This window comes from Microcaecilia unicolor, chromosome 4 (assembly GCF_901765095.1).
Source record: "Microcaecilia unicolor chromosome 4, aMicUni1.1, whole genome shotgun sequence".
Lineage (NCBI taxonomy): Eukaryota > Metazoa > Chordata > Amphibia > Gymnophiona > Siphonopidae > Microcaecilia > Microcaecilia unicolor.
The window spans coordinates 314810776-314833300 of NC_044034.1; the positions used below are offsets into that span (position 1 = coordinate 314810776).

General features: G+C 44.8%; 1 protein-coding gene across 1 annotated transcript in view; it reads left to right on the forward strand.

Moving 5' to 3' along the window:
• Positions 1-4215: 4215 nt before the first annotated feature.
• The window catches only part of PRNP (prion protein), a 44325-nt gene continuing 26015 nt past the window's right edge, over positions 4216-22525 (forward strand). The window contains exon 1 of the mRNA XM_030201842.1: positions 4216-4327. The gene's annotated coding sequence lies outside the window, so the exon portion shown is untranslated. The remainder of the gene's footprint in view (positions 4328-22525) is intronic.

Here is a 22525-nt window from a genome sequence, read left to right on the forward strand (position 1 = left end):
TGAGATTATTATTTAGAGGGCAGGGTTATAAACGTGTTAAGCATTCCTGTTTATGTATTCCTGTATGCTCATCTCCTGAGTTTTTTCTTTTGAACACGTTTCCCTAAGTTTGTGGTCTAATGAGGATAGACATTGTTCTTTTTTTCATGATGCCCCATTGTATTACCTTTCCATATTTTTTGCTCAAATGTTCAACTTGTAAAGATTATTTTTTTTCTCTGTTTGAATAAAAATAAAGATTTAGCAAATTTCAGGCACATAATATCTAGCTCTTCCATGGTTACCTTCTGAAACTTACTCAAATCACAATTTACTAAACATCCCTCATCAGATAATGAGTTAGAATAAAACTTGTCTATATAATTGTCATGTAATTGTAAACATTCATAAAGCGATTTAATGTTTGTGTTAAAATATAGAGCTAACTGATTGAAAGTAGGCAGTATATTTCCAGAGATCTCAGATATGTGCTGTATTTGCTAAAAAAAATTAACTACCTGAAAGAACTTGTCAGTATGAAGAATATCCCTGGTTATTATGTCTGCAAAATATTTCCTCTTAGCATTAACTATAGCTTTCTTATGTGCAGTTATAGCACTCCTCCAGTTCAATCTGTTTTGATTAGTTTTATCTTTTCTCCACAGTCTCTCTAGAGACCTACGTTGCACTTCAGGTCCATTAACTCTGATGTAAACCATTTATTACCTTTCTGTTTATTTTTTTTCCACAGGTAGGAGCTATTTTATCTAACACTATTGTACTGTATTTATTCCAATCATTTATCCAAGCAATCTGATCTTCCTTCGTCAAAGGAATTAACAGATTTATGTCATTCCAAAAATAAGATGGACCAAGTTTTGGTCTACAAAGTTTTGTCATCAGGCTAGGTTTAAAAGTTCCTTCCCTAGTTTGTAAAGCTTTCAACCGATATAAGGTGAAAGATGCCTGAAAATGATCAGACCAAATAATATGATTCCATTCTGGATCAGAAAAAGTAATATCCTTTTCAAACCTATGAGAATAGGCCAGCAGATCTAACTGATGGCCCTTCTCATGAGTTGATGAATATAGAGGTAATATAAAGTCTAATCCTTCCACAAATACAGTTTTATCACGTTCTTATTGTTTTCTAATTCTAAATGTAGATTTACATCCCCTAATAGTATGCTGTAGGATGAAGTCAACACCGCTTTACCTACAAACTCATAGAAATCATCTTTGGGCTCTAACCATTTACCCGATGGACAGTAAAACAGAATACAGTGCATCAGTGACATAGCTACGGGGGCCTGGACACCCCCAAATTGGCTCTGAGACCCCCGTTTGGCTGGCGGGAGTCCCCAACTCCCGCCAGCTAAAGCATTTGTCTCGCGCTGGTCTCACATTGCCTGGCGCCCTGTCCTGTTTCAGTTGCTGTGCACACTCATTTTAATGAAGCTAAGCATGCTTGCACATACTCAGTTTCATTAAAACAAGCGTACACAGCGATTGAAAACAGAACCGGGCGCCAGTGGCGTACCAAGGGGGGTCGGTGGGGGCGGTCTGCCCCGGGTGCACGCTGCTGGGGGGGTGCTGCACGCCAGTCAGTGTCGTTCGTTTCCATGCTCCCTCTGCCCCAGAACAGGAAGTAACCTGTTCCAGGGCAGAGGGAGCATGGAAACGAGCTACGCTGACCGGCGCACGGCACCCCCCCCCAGCGGTGTGCACCCAGGGGGGATTCTTTCACTGGGGTGGGGGGTGTCCTTTCGCCGGGGGGGTCGCGCTGCACCGGGGGGGGGGCGCTGCACCTGGGGGGCAGGGCGCATCGGCAATCCGCCCCGGGTGTCAGCCCCTCTAGGAACGCCACTGCCGGGCGCCAGGCAAAGTGAGACCAGCGCGGGACAAACACTTTAGCTGGCGGGGGTTGGGGACCCCTGCCAGCCAGGGTACCTTCACAGTGGCAGTGGGGGGGAGCAGCGGTGGTTGGGCAGAAGCAGCGGAAGGAGGGCGGGGAGGCGGTAGCGGCCGCGGGGAAAGAAAGTGGCAGCGGGAGGGTGGCGGCGGAGAGGGAGGCCAAAACGTGTCCCCCCATCTTGGGCTCCGGCCCCCCTCCCATCAAGATCTGGCTACACCCCTGCAGTGCATAAAACCTACTAAAGAGGGATCAGATATTTTACAGTATAAAATCTCCAGATGGTGGGGTAAATGACTCTTTCAGAGTAACCTTAAAAAGCTTTATATAAAACACCAATACCGCCCCCTTTCTTCCCTTGTCTTGACACAGATAGAACTTTATAGCCCATAGGGCACAATTCATTTAAAATCGGATCATTATCAGAAGCCAGGTTTCTGTAAAACAAACAAAGCCGGGTTGTGATTCAGCAACCCAGTCACTTATTAAATTTGCTTTGCTTTTCAGCGACTGAGCATTCATATAAAAAGCTGGTATAGGTATTAATTCAGAACCTTGTGAATTGTATAATTCCTTTAGTTGACAGTACTTTCTGCAACATTTTCTAGCTGCATGCTTTGTTCTACCTCCATATGATCATTGCTTCCTGTCTCTAATCAAAACCTCAATAGACTTGGACATATGACGAGAGCAATCTACCAGATGTGTGCATATTGGTAATGAATAAAATTGGAAAACCATGAGTAATTAAAAATACTCATTAATCTCACCTAAAATTAAAAACCACATAAAATAAAAACAAAACCTATCCATTCTGAGCTCCATAAAGAACTTCTTACCAATTAACAAAGTGAATTTATAAAGGGAATCAGCCCTTGGTTAAAAAGAAGGAGGAAGCATGTAAGAGTGGAGTGGGTTATGAGAAGAAGAAGTAGTTGGACACCCTGACAGTCTGATTTGGGAACTGGACTATAGTTTTCCCTCAGAGAAAAGAAATGGAATATCCCTGAGCACTTTGGAACAAAGGTCTGGAAGTGTTCTGGATCCTTCAGGCAAAGGGTTACTGAGAAATGTGTTCAATGTTGCTGAAAACTAAAAAGGATAATTTTAAACTGTGTTGGAGTTCACTGAAGTTAACTCTACATTTTCAAAATTCAGTTGCTGTTTACCTACTATCTGCAGGTCATGAGAGCGTTACTGAGAGAATCTCTTCTTGTTCATCTCTGAGCACTCTACCAAAACCCTTATTCACACTCTTATCACCTCTCGTCTTATTGTAACCTACACCTCACCGGACTCCCTCTTAGCCATCTCTCTCCTCTTCAATCAATCCAAAACTCTGCTGCGCGACTCATTTTCCGCCAAAGTCGCTATGCCCACATTAGCCCTCTCCTTAAGTCACTTCACTGGCTCCCTATCCATTTCCATATTCAATTCAAACTTCTCCTATTGACCTATAAGTGCATTCACTCTGCCGTTCCCCAGTACCTCTCCACTCTTGTCTCCCCCTACGTTCCCCCTCGAGTACTCCGTTCTGTAGATAAATCTCTCTTATCCGTCCCTTTCTCCTCTACTGCTAATTCAAGACTCCGTTCCTTTTATCTCGCTGCACCTCACGCCTGGACTAGTCTTCCCAAGCCTGTACGTCTAGCCCCGTCTTTAGCCGTTTTCAAGTCAAAACTCAAAACTCACCTCTTTACCACTGCTTTTGACTCCCACTTACCCTGTCCTTTATCCTCACCTCGTATTCCCTTACCCTTAATTGTTCTGTCTGTTTACCTCTCTTATCTAGATTGTAAGCTGTTTGAGCAGGGACTGTCTTCTGTGTATGGTGTACAGCGCTGCATATGCCTTGTAGCGCTATAGAAATGATAAGTAGATAGAGATAGATAGAGAATCCACACCCAGACAAGTATCCACAGACCAGGTGAAGTAAACAATTTAAAACATCTAACCCCCCCCCCCCCCCCCCCCCCCCCCCCCCCACATACACATAGTAATATTACCAAGAGGGTCCTTAAAATACCAGATAAGAAAGAAAAAAATTTACTACAGACTAAAAGGCCAGGTGTTTATTTAATAAACATCCATTTTTAAAGCATCTAAAAATCAAGTAGTCATTTTTTTAAACTACTAGCTTCTGAGCCTGTCAGTGGCAAATTTTGGTTTGGCCCCTGTTCCCTTAAGAGTTATATTCAGCCTTCAAAGGAGTAGCTTGACTCAATCATTTCTGGTAAAGGGAAAGCTGCTGTAAGTGGGTGGAAAGAGAACTGTGTGTACTGGGATCCCCGAGGCCCCTCCTCCCATTTCTCTGCAGCTGGGCGGGCTCAGATGATCTGGAGGTGTGAGTGTAAAGCTGTGTGAATGTGCGCAGCACTACTGGACTGCTGGGTTTGAGTGCTGCTCTGCTCAACATACACAGACAAGATACCTAGGGTAAGTTCTGATCACATTACAGATACACACACACACACACACACACACATGTACCTGATCGCAGTCTCACATGTACATCAGTGATGTCTGTTTTTTGTCCTCTGCGTTGGTCTAGAGGAGGAAAAAGCAGCCTTCCTCACCCCCTTCCCGAGACAGCTGTTCTGGGTGGTAGGGTGATGATGATTACTTAAAGGTTTTAGCCATTTTGTGTCTATAGGATTAATACTTTCTCGTAGGCTCGTAAGAGGCAGAATATTCAACGACCAGGGAAGGAAGCCTGCCAAGCGCTGGCAAAAAGTGGGCTATTAATAATCTGTCCAATGCACATGTCCTGTCACTGTAGGAAAAGACTCGCAGTTCTGGGTGTTTTCCTCTTCTGTATATCCCTTGAGCTGAGAGGCATTGGGGAGGGGAGCGGGAGCTTGTTATTCGGGTCTCAGAGGTTAACAAAAAATATGTAAAGCCGTATTATTTACTGCTAGTCACGGGTTATTGGTGCCTGTGTGTGATGAAGGTTTGTTTTATTTCTTTATTTGCTGTGTTTGTATCCCACATTTTCCCACCTATTGCAGGGGTGATATTTATGACAGCTCAACACGATTCTTAGACTGAAAATGCAGAGCGAAAATCTGTAAAAAGCACTGGGGGAGGGGAATGGTATTGAAATGAACAGAAATATCCTTAGCGTTTTGTTTTTCTTTCTGAACCGTTTAATTCTGCGCATGCTAATGAATTCAGGACTCCTTTCTCTCGGCAGCATCTGGTTTTTGATTTAAATATTTACAGTGGCTACCTTGTTTACCAAATCCAGGCAGGTAATTATTTTCTAGTCTTACATATTTTACCTGCTTTTCCCCAGAGCTGTGGTTCTCAATCCAGTACTTCAGACATATAGAGCCAGTTTTCAGAATATCCACAATGAATATTCATAAACCTGATTTGCATACATACAGAAAGACTGGGTTGCAAACCAATGCCCTAGGGCATAGGAACCAACTTTTCAAAATGATTGGAGGTCCTAAACGCAAGACAAATTGTCTCTCATTGGACACAGTGAAGTTTGCTCAGCGTTGGGGGTGCTCAAGCACCCACAGAGCTGGCACCTCTGCCCCGGGCTACCTAGCCTACTTTTGATTAGTGGTTATGTGCATATTATAGTTACTCAGGTACCAAAGAAGTTTAGCTGAGAGATTTGTCCAAAATAGTACTTTACCTCCACATCTATCAGGATATTTATGGCAGATGTACCTGCAATGTAGATGAGCTAGGCGTTATGATGCTCTTTGATAGAATAATCACATAAACAATTATTCAGCTACCACTACTACTTACTACTTATCATTTCTATAGCGCTACTAGACGTCATACGCAGCGCTGTACCACCCAGTCAGATTTGGTGAGGGAGTTAAGCTTCGCAAGACTGTTGTGTTGCAGATGTCAGAAAAGCCAGGGAAGAAGATGTGGAAGCCCTTAATAAAGGAAGGGGAGACATTTAAAAGATATATGTAAATATGGCAGCTGGTGTTTTGATCTGGGTAGTGTAGCTCAGTTTTTCTTCCTGTGACTCATACAGTACTGAAAAAGTGCTAAAAATCTTTTCTGAGGGTGAGTCAGGTCCCCCCCCCCCCCCCTTCCCTTCACCCATGACCACACCTTTGAAAGGCTGAAGGCTGAGCACTTGTGTTCTATAGGATGGGAGGTGGCATAGACAGGGCAGTACCTTCCTGGCAGTAGTTGTGGGATCTGATCTGCTGGAATCATTTATAGAAAACATACACATAAAAAGGCAAGGCTAAAGGTCCCCAGCAGAAAAATAAATGGGTTCAATATTAACACCCCCTTCTGAAATACCGTAGCTAAAAAAATATTTATCCGCCCAGTTCTGTGTTAAATAAGCACAGTGGGCTAGATACACTAACTTGATTTTCCTATTTTGTAAGAAAATGCTCTGTGCATCTGGAGGGTGAAAAAAGAGGGTTCCTCCATGTTGTGTGTGAAGGTTCATGTCAAGAACCTGTGTGTGCTGTTCTACGCTGATATGGGAATGGGGAATGCATCTGATGTACAGCCCAGAACTGAAGCAGTACCGGACGAGTAGCCATTTCTCACAGAACTTGGGGTGTTCCACTGCTTCCTCTCCTGTTTGGTAGTGAGGGCAGAAATAAAAGTTAGCAACGGGGGTAGCCTGTGAGGGATGGGGAGCCACATGTAGTGCAGAGACTCACTGTGGAGCTTCGTTTGCATAAACATTTGCATAAAGCAGTAAGGGCTCAAAGGCAGAGCTCTGTGTGAAAAGCACATCCTTCATACAAAGGGCCAGCCTTGGTTGGCAAATAAATAAATTACACCTTTTATTGGACTACTACTACTACTAATAACATTTGTATAGCTTGTGAGAGTTAAACACCTTCTTCCTGAGGTTCAGATAGAAAGAGGTCCAAGGTCCAGTTTGTTCAGATTAATTAGAAAAGAACTAAAAAAAGATCTGCAGACTGCTATCTTTCCATGCTCCAGGTGCCTGACTTCAGCCAGACAGCGCTATCTGAAAAGCACAGACTAAGCACCAAAGGCCTTTTGAAACAAATATGTCTTTAACAAAATTTTAAATTTTTGAAAGGAAGTTTCTCAGTGTAAGACCAAAGGGAGGTCAAATACTTGCAGAACATTTTTGGTGGTTCCTGCTTTCACCCAACCTCCTAAACCAATCTGGGCATGCTCACTTCATTTTTCCCACTAAATTCTCTCTCCCCTCCCTTCCCCTCAAATATGCTCTTTCCTTTCCCTCAAGGCACTCTCTCTCCACTGCCTCCTCCCCTTCGCTCCCGAACACTCCCCGTCTTGAACACTCTCTCCCTTGCCTTCCTCCACCCTAGGGTACTCTGTCTCTCTGTCAACTTCCCTTCTCTTCTCTCCTCAGTTCCTCAACTTATGCAGTACACTTACAGACGAGGCTGTTCCTACAATCCAGCTTCTGTGGGGCACTGTGGCTTTTGAGTTCTTGGAGTTAGAGGCCCTGCCCCTGCCATTGCTGCCACTGCAGGCCAGCCTCCTCCCACCCACCCTGACAGAAAACACCCCCTCCACACCCATGCCGTCTACCATTCCACCACTCCACGCACCACAGTAGGCCCTTCCTAGTCCTACCTTGTAAAGACCTTGGTGGTGTAGTGGAGTTTTTGGTGCAGGAGCATCCTAAATTGCTCCTGCCCCCTTCCTCAGCACTGAAAAAATGGTGGCCGCCATTTTGGAATTGGGAATGGTCTGAGCAGCAGTAACTCTGCTTAGTGCAGGCCATTCCCAATTCCAAAATGGCAGCCATGACCTCGCGCGGCAGCCACAGGAAGTCACACCCGCCATTTTTGTAGTGCAGCACATGGGGGCAAGAGAAACTTGGGATGTTCCTGCCCTGAATATACCATTAGACCACCAGGACCTTTACAAGGTAGGCCAAGGGAGGGCAGAGTGGTGGGCAGCCCGGGGAGGGAGGTGTACTCTGTTGGGGGAGTGGGGGGAAGCTGACCAGCAGCGGTGGTAGGGGGCAGAGCCACAGTTTTGGTTACAGTTCTAGCTGAAACTGAGCTACAGATTTCAGCTGCAAATTCAGTTTTGGCTGGAACCAGAAACACCCCAAGTCAGCCCTCTACTTGGGGTGTAGCTCACTGATTTTCCAACTGCCTTCTCGATTTGTTGGCATTGCATGCTTGCTTGGGGAGAGATGGCAGGGACTGTGTGTGTATCTGTGCTAATGACCAACAGCAACAGACATCCTACACCTCTATCTGATAGTTTTTAGAGAGAGAGAGAGCAGGGCTGGCCCAAGCATTAGGTAGGACTGGTTGACTACCCAGGCAGCAGCTTCTTGAAGAGGGGCAGTAAAGAGAAGCTGGAGTCAAAGCAAAATAGGTTCTGACAAACACAACCTGAAAGGACAAAAAAGACAAGAGATGCTTTTAGCAGCAGGGAACGTAAACATTTTTCAAATAACTGGGACAGGTGGTTTTGAGGTGCTCATAATTATTGGGGTGCAAAGGAGCATAAAAGTTAATTGGAGGAGAGAACCTAATACCACTTCACCTGTCTAAGAGAGAGATTGAAAATCATTACAGTGGCAGGGAAACAGGTAAGAAGGTAGAATGCGAGTTGATGTATTATAGAGATGAGAGTGACAGAAAAGCAGTTGTATTATTTCTAGTAGTGAGTTTAAAAATAAAACAAAACACATTAATAGGTGTTTCAAGAACCCCCAGCAACTGCTCAGCACAGATTGGCCAATCCTTTATTTCTGTTTATATAGCACTGTTGCTTAAATTAACCACCAGTTGGCAGATTACAAGTAAGGGCTTCCCAAAAGTGTGCTGTGGACCCATAGAGTGGCATAATCGAACAGGGCGCCCAAGTTTTCTTGAGGGCATCCTCGCAGGACGTCCCCACGAAGGGGCGGGGAAACCCGTATTATCGAAACAAAATGGGTGGCCATCTTTCATTTCAATAATACGGTCGGAGACGCCCAAATCTCAACATTTAGGTTGACCTAAATGTTGAGATGGTCGACCTTACAGATGGTCATCCCCCAGTTTTCGGTGATAATGGAAACCGAGGACGCCCATCTCAAAAATGACCAAATCCAAGTCATTTGGTCATGGAGGAGCCAGCATTCATAGAGCACTGGTCCCCCTGACATTCCAGGACACCAACCAGGCACCCTAGGGGGCACTGCAGTGGACTAACTGATGCACTAACTGAACGGAAAAAGCCCTTCCCTTACCAATCCCTTAGCGATTCGGAAAGGAACGGGCATGCATGAAGGAAATCACATGCAAATGAGCTGCTCGCTGTTAGCTCATTTGCACACAATTTCCTTCCTAAGGAGGGGAAGACTGTGCAAAGCAGCCAAGCATTATGCATGGCTGCTCTGTGCATGCCAAAGACGGCTCCATACACGCAAACAAGCTGCATGTATAATAGCCGTCTACAACCTAAAAAAGCCACAAGTCCAGGTGAAAATGTTCAAGTGCTCGTCAAGGACGTCTTTTTTTTTTTTTGAGTATAGGTGAAGGATGTCCAAGTGTTGGGTGCCTTTGCTATGCTTCGGTCCCTGTGACGGGCAGTTGAGGACGGCCAAAATGTGGCTGTTTCTGTGAGAAGGATGTCCATGCCTTTGCTATGCCTCTGACACCCCCTTTATTTATTTATATTTTGGGTCACAAGTAGCAGCAGTGGGATTTGAACTGACTACCTCTGGATTGCAAGACCAGTACTCTAACCACTAGGCCACTCCACTCCACTCCCTTAATATTTGGCTGTCCCTGTGGAGGGGGGCAGTTCAGGACGTCCAAAATGTTTGAAAGAAGGACATCCACACCTTTGCTATGCCTTCACTGACACACACACACCTCCCCCCCAGGGACCTGCATACTACTGCGATGGACCTGAGTATGATATTTGAGGCTGGCAAAAAAAGTTTTTAAAGTTGTTTTTTTCATGGTGGGAGGGGGTTAGTCACCAGGGGAGGTCATCTGGTCAGTTGGGGCACCTTTTAGAGGCTTGGTCATAAGAAAAAATGGACCAAGTAAAGTTGGCCAAGTGCTCGTCAGGGACGCCCTTCTTTTTCCAGTATCGCTCGAGGACACCCATCTGTTAGGCAAGCCCCAGTCCCGCCTTTGCTACGCCTCCGACACACCCCCAGGAACTTTGGTCATCCCTGCAACAGGAAGCAGTTGGGGACGCCCAAAATCTGCTTTCGATTATGCTGATTTGTGCGACCCTGAGAGAAGGACGCCCATCTCCCGATTTGTGTTGAAAGATGGGCGCCCTTCTCTTTCGAAAATAAGCCTGATAGCTGCTCAAGTTTTCAGGATAGCCACAATGAATATGTATGAGGTAAATTTGCTTAGAGTGGGTTTCCAGTTTCATTCATTAGATTATCATGCTCTTCATAACAGCCCAGGGTGAGTTTCAACATAATCCATACAGACTTTTACATATTGATTTCATATGTTTGCATATGTATTCCAAAAACTCAAGTGGTTGTGGAGTGCTTTGGACAAGTTTGTCATAAGCAGGATAGTAATTAGTCCTAGGGTTGCTCTCTCAGTCAGACCCAGTCTTGGTTTTGCTCCATTACAGTTCTCCTATCCCCTTATCTCATTCTCTTCTCCCCCTACATCCCTCATGCATATATATAAAGCAAGGGGAAGAGGTGAACATGGCAGATACTGTACTTACCTCTAACAGTGTGGCCTGCTACCTCCCAGTCTTTCTTTTGAATCATCCCAGTCGCACCAGCATCTTGCAAGGTGTTTAAGTGAGGAGTAGCCTAATGGTTAGAAGCAAGCAGAGAACCAGAGAAGCTTGGTTCAAATCTCACTGCTGATCCTTGTGGTCTTGGGCATCACTTAACCCAATATGGATTTAGCCAACAGACGTCTTGCCTTACCAGTCTGCTATATTTTTTGAAGGCGTGTATAAAAATGTGAATACAGGTAAGCTAGTTGATATAGAGGGGCATTTTCGATAAAACAAAAATCTTAAATCCAATTTTAGACCTTTTGCTAAAAATGACCAAAAATCAAGTGGTGAACATAGCTATTTTTGAACCTGAAAAAGTCTATCTTTTGGTTTGAAAATCACCTTTATTTAGACATTTTGTGCTCGGTGCGTTTTTCTTTTGGGATCATCTTGGAAAATAAAACACCCAAGAGAAAAACACCTGAAAACCAACGATTGGGATGTGTGGGGGGTCATCATTCTTTGTATTCTGGCCACACAGACATCCCAGCAGAGCAGTGGGGCAGCCTAGGGGGCACTGCAGTGGACTTCACATAAAAGGTCCCAGCTACACATCTCACCATAACCCCCTTATGTTGTATGGTGAGCCCTCCAGGAGCAGAAAAATACCTACTGTACCTCACTGTACACCACTACAATAGCTCTCAAGCTTGCAAGTGTCACCTATATGTAGGTACTTTGGAGGGCTCACATGTTCCACCACAAGTGTACCAGTTAGAGTGGGATATGGGCTTCTGTCCTTTTCTCTCCAGTCCAATGCACTGACCACTAGGCTACTCCTGGGACCTGCTTACTGCTCTTCTAGGAATAGCCATAATATCTGAAGCTGTCACTGTCACATCTTAGGGAGCTGGGAGGGGGTCGATGACCACTGGGGGAGTAAGGGGGGTTTATGCCTTACTCTTTCCAGTGGTCATTTAGGGCACCTTTTGGTCACTTAGTCATGATTGAAACAGGTCTAGCCAAAAACATCTTAATTTTGGCCCTAGACTTTTCATTTTGTTCCATTATTGCAGATCAACATCAATCATTTTGTGCCACCCAAAACACGCCCCTTGAAGTTTGGATGAACTAAGTACATAAGTATTGCCACACTGGGACAGACCAAAGGTCCATCAAGCCCAGCATCCTGTTTCCAACAGTGGCCAATCCAGGTCACAAATACCTGGCAAGATCCCCCCCCCCCCCCCCAAAAAAAAAGTTCAATACATTTTATGCTGCTTATCCCTGAAATAAGCAGCTAAAATCGGGGTGTCAAAAACCACAACTTGGACGTTTTTGAGGGGAAAACGTTCTTCTGCCACCTTTATGATGTTTTTTTTGCTTTGAAAATGAGCCCCGTGGAAGGGCATAATCGAATGGAAACGCCTATCTCCATGGGCGTTTATCTCCAAGAAAGGGTCCGTGAAGGGGCGGGCTGAACCGAATTTTCGAAAAAATGGACGTTTTTGAGCTGGGCGTTTGTTTTTTTTAGCGATAATGGAAACTAAAAACGCCCAGCTCAAAAACGTCCTAATCCGAGCCATTTGGTCGTGGGAGGGGCCAGGATTGGTAGTACACTGGCCCCCCTGATATACCAGGACACCAACTGGGCACCCTAGGTCAGTGCGGTAGACTGCAGAAAAAGCTCCCACATGCTTAGCTCCCTTACCACGGGTGCTGAGCTCCCAACCCCCCTCCCCCAAAACCCACTATCCACAAATGTACAACACTACCATAGCTCTTAGGGGTGAAGGGGGCACCTACATGTGGGTACAGTGGGTTTTAGAGGCCTCCCATTTACCAGCACAAGTGTTACAGGTGGGGGGGGGGATGGGCCTGGGACCACCTGGCTGAAGTGCACTGCAGTACCCACTAAAAGTGCTCCAGGGACTTGCATACACGCTGGCCTCTAGGACTGGTTGCTGCTATATAACATTGGCACACCAGTTGACCCTGAAGACTAATCTCTCCGAAAACGTCCTTTATTGGAATAACCGCCTTTACTCACAGTTAACTGCAGATCCACTGGCAACGACTCTCCCTGGTACTGAGATTAGCAGTAGGTCAGAGCTGGCAGAATGCTGTACAATGCCCTCTTTCAGCCACATTCAAGGGAAGAGCTAAGTTCTGTAACGTGGCTAACACAGGAAAGGGAACTAAAACTGGCTTACAAAAATGGCCACTACCGCATGGACTACAACAGGAAACACAACAGGGCACACTCTGACCCAGTAGGCAGGGGGAAAAGCACCATGGGAGAAGAACCTACCAACTACCAACATCGTGAGACTGTAACACAAGCTAATGAAATCACGGAGCCCAATACCCTACACCCACCACAATGCAATGCTGATGTAACCCTGTACTGCACCCGAGCCACATCTGACCCAGGGAAAGGCTGTGAGAGGATCGAACACATTCTGCTGTCATGGAGGTGGGTACAGCATTTGAGGTTGGCATAGAGGCTGGAAAAAAAGTTTTTAAAGTGGGTTTTTTTTTGGTGGGAGGGGGTTAGTGACCACTGGGGGAGTCCGGGGAGGTCATCCCCGATTCCCTCCAGTGGTCATCTGGGCAGTTGGAGCACTTTTTTGGGACTTGTTCATGAGAAAAAAGGGTCCAAAAAAAGTGACCCAAAATTGCGGTAAAAACGCCTTTTTTTTTCGATTATCAGCTAAAGACGCCCATCTCTCCTCGGCTGATAACCACGCCCCAGTTCCGCCTCCACCACGCCTTCGACACGCCCCCGTCAACTTTATTCGTTCCCGCAATGGAGTGCAGTTGGAAATGCCCCAAATCGGCTTTCGATTATACCAATTTGGGCGCCTTTGCGAGACAAACGTCTATCTCCCGATTTAGGTCGCACTATAGGCGTTTTTCTCTTTCGAAAATAAGCTGGATAGTGCTAGATTTTCAGAAAGCATTTGACAGAGTATCTCATGAGAGGCTCTTAATCTAATCTCAATATTTATCAACTGCTTACAAATGTCCAAAACAGCTTCCTTAAAAATAGAAAGAATCTCATCACATTATTGACCATATATGGTTCACATAGTACAAGTAATAACTAGTAGAGGCACGGTATATTTTTTGAAATAGTTTTTTTTAAACATTTCTGACAGAAAAAGTAAGAACAATTGTATTTCAGAGAAGTAGGCAAATTATTCCAAACCTGTACAACTTGAAAAACAAAAGATGATTCCAATTCCTTCTTATATTGAAATGAGGGAAAATTAAGTATTTGGCGATTAAGTAACCTGTTTAACCTGAAAGATGAGGTTAAAATCATGTAATATCTTGTAAATAATATAAGAAGTTTTAAACTTTAACTGAGCATGAATTGTGAGCCAGTTAAACTGTTTGAACAGAGATGCTGAATGATCAAACTTATATCACCTAAAACTTAAGTGAGCCTTTGTATTTTGAAGTCATGGGTAGGAGGCTGCATCCTATTGTGGATTGAGAACTGGTTAAAGGAAAGAAAACAGACAGTGGGGTTAAATATTCTCAATAAAGAAAGATGAATAGTGGAGTTCCCCCAGGGATTTGTGCTGGGGTTGCTTCTTTTTAGCATAGGAAGGAATAATGAGTGAGTTTGGAAAAGACACAGCTGAGGGGAGTTAGGATGTCGCTTGTGTACTCTTTCCAAAAGTACAAGGAATAGAGCTACGAAATGTATAGGTGTTGCTACTGGGTGGCCACCCCTTTGCCACTCAAGTTCTAGTGAATATGCTTCTCCATCACTTCTGTTTTTTGTGATGTGCAGCAGCAGCAGCAATAAAGCGAGTGAAGCCATGAGACCTTCCATCTCATGTGTGCTGCAAAACACTCTGCTGGTCTTGGTCCCACCTCTCTAAATTAAGAAGTGAATTCAGAGTGGGCAGAACCAAGACTAGCACAGGCTTTAGCAGCACATGCAAAATGGAAGGCCCCATGGCTTCACTGTGCTTTATTGCCACTGCTGCACATTGCAGAAAGCAGCAGTGGCAGAGGAGGGAGCAGAAAGAAGAGGAGTGTGGTACTGGATCAGGGCCAGGGGTGAAAGTGGAGATGCTGGATCATGGGAGGGGGGAAGCAGATATGCTTGCTTGCAGGGGTGGGGAGAAGGAGTGAGATGTTGGATACAAGCCAGGTAGTAGGGTGATAGAAGAGAGATGATGGGGCAGGAAAATGCTGGCTTAGAGAGGGAGAAAGAGAAAAGTGTTGAATGGGAGGTGCAGTTGGGAATTATAAAGGCTAAGGGGGAGGGGACACAAAGCAGGATACTTTACCCTGTGGAGAGTAGAATGATAGAGGGGAAATGATGAGTTAGGAAGCAAGATGCTGAACACGGGAAGGGGAAGTGATCGGATATAAGTACATCGGAGCAAAACCTTGGATCAGCTTAAAAGCAAAGCAACAATCTTTAAAACTTATGAGTTGACTTCCGGCGGAGCCGAGCGGCAAGATGGCCGCGGTCTAGAGGAGCTCCGCAACTCCGCTGTCGGGCTCTTTGCTCCCCCGCTCCCCAGACTCACCATGCAACGCCCAGAAGATGCCTAAAGCCCTCCAGTATCGGAGGACTCCGCCGAAAGACACCCAACACGCCTTATAAAGCGGGAACGACAGATGATCGCGACGCACGCGGCAAAGTGGCAAGATGGCGGCCAAAGATGCAGAGTGAGAGCGTGCAGAGCACTCGTGCCGCGGTAATAAGGCGAGCAGAACAAGTACGTAGGGGATGATTGTTGGGGAAATCGGAGACGTGGCAGGGCAATAGGAAGCGGGAGAAAGTCGATGATGCTTCCATTTTTCTTCCCCCTCCCCCCCTCGGCGCACAGAAACGGGGCCATTTACAGGAATGACGAGAGACTCTCTGGAAACATCTCAATATAAAGAACTGAGTACACTAATTCATGCTCCAGCGTGCAAAGACGCTGTCTCACCATAGTAGGGATAGTTAATAAAGATTATTACCACAACACGCTGGCTGAAAAGAGAGGGCGACGCCGGGTGTTAATAGACAATTGGTGTCGGCGGCCTTGTTCTGGACAGCTAACTAGGGGAGAACTCATACAGCGAATAAAACATACGGGCTGGATCAACGCGGGGAGCGACTCTCCAGACTTTTAGAATTGGACTGATCACGTTGATAAGAGGGTAAAAACCAGACCCACAATACCATCGAATTACCCCCGGGCAAAAGGGCTAAACAAGCAAGATCAGTGACGAAGAGGCCAGAGAGAAACTGTAATACCCTCTGCATGGAGCAATTTTTGAGGCCCAAATCAGCAGGAACAACTAGAAGCGGTATTAAGTACGACAAAGGGAAAAACTCCCCACCACCCACTGGGATCAAGATGGCAGAAGGTAAACTTGAAAAGCTTGGTGATTTTTCTGACAAACAACTTGCACAGATCACCATGGCGGTCAGCGCCGCATTGAACCCCAGATTTGACTCGCTAGAACGCCAAATGAGCAGTTTAGAATCCACCATGGCTGACACGGTGAGACGAATGGGTGAAGCGGAGAGCAGAATATCAACGGCAGAGGACAGGGGAGCGCAGAATGTTCAAGATGTCACGCGCTTGATGGAGCAACTTAAAGCACAGCAAGACAAGATTGAGGACATGGAGAATAGAGCAAGGAGATGCAATCTCCGCATTGTGGGTCTTCCTGAAGCAATTCCTGAGAAATCACTAGGACATCTTTTGGAAAGCTGGCTTAAAAAAGAACTTGCCCTGTCGGACAGTTATGGGGAACTGTGCATAGAACGGGCCCATAGGCTTGGCCGTCGGCAACCAGGACAGCAAAGACCCAGATTGGTGATAATCAAAGTTCACAATTATCTACACAAGGAAGAAATCATGAGAGGCTTTCGACTGAAAAGAGACACCTTAAAATACGATGGCGCATCGATAAAAATCTTTCAAGACTATTCGGCTGGGGTACAAGAGCAACGTCGCCGGTTCCACCCCCTCTGCACGGCACTGGTAAGCAGAAAAACAAGATTTATGCTGATCTACCCAGCCATATTGAAGATTCAACATGAAAACGGATGGCGATCGTTTCACTCTGTCCAGGAGGCCCAACAGTTTCTAGAAACCGAACTACATGCACCAGCTGATGCACCAACTTGACTCTATGTTTGGCAAAAGGCAGAAAGAACAATGTCTTAACCCTGTTTATGGTTCCCTGCATATGACGAGGACACAATATGCAAGATAAGTCTATAGAAAAGAAAATGTTGATTAAGAAATGATGGGTTAAAAAGTTATAACTGTATTGTTGTTGTCTATTTGAAGAGACCCTCCGGTAGTAGAACCGGGGTGGCTTTAGAGATATCGCCGAGGGATGGGGGGGATCCCCTTATGAAGGGCGGAGAGGGGTAGGCGAGGGGAGATGAGTCACATAGCGGTCTCACACCACAAGTAAGAGGAAGTTCAAACTAGAGGGAAAGGGTTCTCGTTAAGAGAAGGGTAATGGGCGGGGGGGAATGGGGACTTAATGGGATTCAATACTTAGGGAAAGGGGCACATAGAAACACAAAGGGCAGGTCTTTCACTCAGATTATACACAAGACCAACGAATGGGTAGGATGTCAAAATCAGAATATTGAAACACAAAGCAGAGGCAACATTTACAGCTTCTGGGAAAGGGCTGGGACCCAGGAGCTGAGTTTTTTCTGGTATACTGATATGAAGATAATATGTCTTAGCGGTAACACACTGTAAAGTAGTCACCTGGAATGTAGGAGGCATTACGTCTCCCATAAAAAGGAAAAAGATCCTAGCACACTTAAAACGCCTCAACGCAGACATTGCCTGCTTGCAAGAGACAAAATTGACAGCGCCAGAGCATGAAAAACTCAAGCAGGGTTGGGTAGGTCAGGTGATCCACGCGTCCTCCGAAGGGCGGAAGGGAGGGGTGGCAATCTGCATACATCATAAACTCGCTTGCACGGTAGAGACAGTATTGCAAGATCCCAATGGGCGATTCATTTTGGTTAAAATGTGGCTGCAAGGGAGGGAATTATACTTGTTAAATGTATACGCACCCACCCCCCCTGACAGTATTTTCTTTCCTGAACTGTCCAGACAGCTACTTCCATATGAAGACAAGCACTTGATAATTGTGGGAGACATGAATGTGCTTATGGACCCCAAATTGGATTATTCAGGGGAGGGACACAAGGGAATGGAGAGTAGGAAGGGCACTCGGATGTTGAAGGAGTTTGGAAGCTCCCTCTCAGTGATAGATGCATGGCGGAATTTGCACCCAGACTCAAGGGAGTATACGCATCAGTCCAGAGCACATGGGACCTGGGGAAGGCTGGATTATATATTGATATCATCAGTTTTATTTCAGTGCATAAGAGACACAAAGATTGAAGAAGTATTGATTTCTGACCACAGTCCGGTATGGATAGAATTAGGGGCGCCATGCAACTTCCAAATACACAGACAATGGAGATTTCCCAATCATTTAGTGAAAGATAAATCTTTTCTAAAATACATGGTCAAAAAATGGGAAGAATATGACTCATTTAACAAAGAACATAAGTCTGACCCGCAACTGTATTGGTGTACTGGTAAGGCGGTGCTCCGGGGAGACATAATTGCCTATGTAGCAAGAAAACGGAGAAAGAATGCAGCTAGCCTTTTACATCTGAATAAGCGACTGCAGAAAGCTAAGCGCAGATATATGCAGCAGCAAACCACAGGAAACAGGGAGGCATATTTATCTGTCCAGGCTGCTATAAACTCATTATTACAGGAAAGAGCGGTAAAAAATAGGACTTTCCTAAAATATAAGTTCCACAGATTCGGAGATAGAGTGGGAAGCATGTTGGCTCGGGTGGTGCGGAGAAGGGGAGGGGGTAGAACTATTTCAGTCCTGAAAAGACAAATAGGAAGCATTACTAACAGTCCAGATGAGATTCTTCAAATATTTCAAGAACACTTTACACAACTATACACTGCCGAGCATACATCCAGGGAGGCACATATGGAGGAATTTCTCAGAAGGGCCCAAATGCCAAGGCTCAAAGAAACTGATATTGCTACTTTGGAGGCTCCCATCCTGCCCAAAGAACTGTCAGAAGCGATTAAAGGGCTGAAAGCATATTCAGCCCCAGGGATGGATGGGTATTCCGGAGAATTTTACAAAATGTTACAACCCCAATTGATACGGCCCCTATTTGAATATCATCAAGCGGTAATTCAGGAAGGGAGATTCCCAATACACGAAAATACTGCATGTATATCATTATTGTTGAAACCAGGGAAGGCCGTAGAGGAACCGGAGTCTTACAGGCCCATATCATTAATTAACGTTGACATTAAGCTTCTTGCGAAAATTTTGGCCACACGACTCAATAAGTTATTACCCAACGTGATCGAGCCTGCACAGGTAGGCTTTCTGCCTAATAGACACTCCGTGTTGCACACCCGGAGAGTCTTGCTCGCAATGGCACGTTGCCGAACCGAGAAGATTCCTGGAATCTTGGTAAGCTTAGATGCTACCAAGGCTTTTGACAGGGTAGGATGGGACTTTCTATTCTATATGCTAGACTGGATTGGGATTCCTCCTGGAGTAAAACAAGCAATTGAGGCTTTATATACTAACATGGAGGCACAAATAGCAGCGAACGGGGGGCTCTCGAAAAAATTTCAGATAGGCAGAGGAACACGACAGGGATGCCCTTTGTCACCACTACTGTTCGATCTAACATTAGAACCACTACTCCGACAGCTAAATTCTGACCCTAGAATCAGCGGTGTACAGTTGGGAGAACAGGAGGTTCGTGCGCTGGCTTATGCCGATGATGTCCTCCTAGTGCTGACTAATCCGCAAAAGTCTTTTAATATGGCCTTGACTCTGATAGAGGAGTACGGAATGTTATCGGGGTTTAGCCTTAATCTATCCAAATCTTGTGCGATGCATATGGACACAGGTACTAATTTACAATGGAAAGGAAAAGCCACACTTAGATGGGAGGCAACGAAGCTGAAATATCTAGGGGTATACATTACAAGTGATAGAACCTCCCTGTATAAAGAAAACATTTCCCCATTATTGGAAATGACTAGGAGTAAACTGTTGATGTGGAGGGAGCTGCCACTCTCTATCTGGGGAAGAATAGCATTATTTAACATGATGATAGCTCCCAAATGGCTCTATGTCTTCCAACAGTTACCACTTTACCTGAAAAATAGAGATGACAGGCAGTTACAGCGTTTAATACAAGCATACCTGTGGCAGGGTAAAAGGCCTAGGATACCTTATCACCAGATAGCAGCCCCAAGGGAGGGGGGCGGCATGGGACTTCTGAATATAAAATACCTGGCAATAGCGAGTTCCATGCGACACGTAAACGATTGGTACCGGGGAACATCGGATTTCTCCGTTACATCAGTGGAGACCTCGATGTTCAGGGATATCCACTTTAGCCATTTACTACACTCTGGAACCCCCTTACCCCTATCAGCATTTCAGATACACCCATTATTGAAATCTCTCAGGGAAACTTGGAGATGGGTGTGTAGACGCCGCCGCTTCTCCCCCCGAGTGTCCCCCTGGATGTCAATTTGTGATAATCCTGCTTTCCCCCCAGGCCAAGGGCCCAGTATATTTAGCAGATGGGCAAAAAAGGGGATTATATACCTGGCGCATATAGTTACAGAAGAGGGACACATGCACACGTATCAGGAACTTCAGTCACGATATGGGATTCCTAAGACACATCAGTTTGCATATTATCAATTACACCATTATGTGGCCTCCCTGGACTGGACAGACCTTACGGAAGATGTGGTGGAAGTCTTATCGGAGGAGTTTACCCTGGGAGCGCAGCTTAGGGTGCCCCTGAAATTCCACCACCAGCAACTCAAAGATTCCACAGAAGAGATAGACTTCCGGCGGCTAGCGCATGAGTGGTCAAAAGATTTAGGGTGCACACTCACTGAGGAAGAGTTTAGAACACAATTGAAATCTATTTACAAACAGAGGCTTTCTGTTCCTCAGAGGGAACGACTATATCGGTGGATGCTTAGAACACACATTTCGCCCCACAGAGCGCGGAAAGCGGGATTTGATACAACGGGGGCATGTCCTAAATGTGACCATGAGGAGGCCTCACTCGGCCACATGTTTTGGAGCTGTCCCGGTATTGAAAAGTTCTGGAAACAAGTCATAGGAGGGATAGATCAATTATGGCACTGCACCCTTGTGCGGGAACCTACAATCTTATTCAATATTTTTAGATACACCGCAGACCCCACAGAGGGATTCAGGACATTTGCAAAGATAGCAATCTATTTTGGAATAACAGCCATATTGCAATATTGGAGAGTAAAAGAAGTTCCCCCTCTGCAGATATGGCGATCCCAATTAGTGAAACAAATGAGAATTGATAGATGTGGAGTGCAGGACCTGGACAGTTCAGCAGGCCATAGGTTCAGGGCGCAATGGGAGCCATTGTGGGACACCCTCCCGCCTAGAGCGCGAAGTTTGCTGCTGAACTTCTAATCTGGTACTCTTTGGCCCTACATCAGTTAGGGAGACTAAGACAGTGTGACAGGTAGGGCAGTACTTTACAGCAAGGCGTAGACTGGTTCATATTCTGATGTACAGACAGTTAATTACATGTTATCTTGGAAATAAAAAGAGCTGTGACACTGCCCTAAAATGTTGGTTGGCAATATAGGGAAGGAGGGAGGGAGGGAGGGTGATTAAGGGAGGAATAAATAAATGCAAAATGGTAACTTATTTGTTGAAGATATGACATCAGAGAACATCTCCTGTAGTGTAGTTTCTTTGATAAGTTTCAGTGAATGGTTCACTACGTCTGTTAATAAACAAGATTAATATATAAAACTACAAGGAAGGAAGGGTGGGGGGAGGGGGGGTCTAGGGATAAAAGAAGAAAATGATTTGATGTATGTGGAAGGATTACAAGTTGTCTGTGATGTCAGTAAGGCTTTATACCGGACAATAAATACACAGGTTTCATATAATATGTCAATAAACAGATTTAAACTTAATGACTTCCAAAGAAGACAACATATGGAATTTCAAATAGCAGGTTTATTGAGAATTCAAAACTTTGTATCACATATTGTATCTTCAAAATATTGTGGGTTCTGTATTGTATTCCTTATACTCTTTAATAAAAAAGATTTAAACATAAAACTTATGAGTTTCCACTGGTAACCAGTGAAGCTTAATGTAATGAGAAGAAACTATCAAATTTCTTTAAACCACAGATAAGTTGAAGTGCTGTATTCTGAATCCTACATAGTTTTCTATTTAGAAGTTTTGTACATCCCAAATATATGATATTACAGTAGTCAATTTTTGTCAAAATTATAGCTTGAACTAATAATCTAAATTTCTCCTGGACAAAATATTTCAAGACACATCGTAAGTTATTCATGAGCCAAATACATTTTGTTTTACAAGAGTATTCACTTGAATCTCCCAAGTCAAATTTTGGTCAATAATTATTCCTAACATTTATTAAGATGATTCAATTAATGATTTATTCCATTTAATATCAAGGGACCAAATTCCAAATCATCATCCCTACAACCAACCAAGAGGAATTTAGTTTTCTCACTGTCAAGTTTTAAACGCCTATCCATTCTGCCCATCCATACTATCTATTAACCCTTCTTCTCCTTTAGAGATCCTATGTACTTGTCCCAAGCTTTCTTGGATTCAGATACAGACTTCATCTTTACCACTTACACCAGGAGGCTGTTCCACACATAGACTGCAGAGACGCCAAGGGTGGTCTAGTCCAGTGCTGGAGATTTACCACAGCAATGCTGGAGATTGAAGGCCAAATCAGTGAGATTTTCTTACGAGCCCCAGCCATGTCTAAAACTAGTTCTGGCAGATGCACACTCCAAAAACTGACATATTCCAATCAAAACTGGAAAAATAATG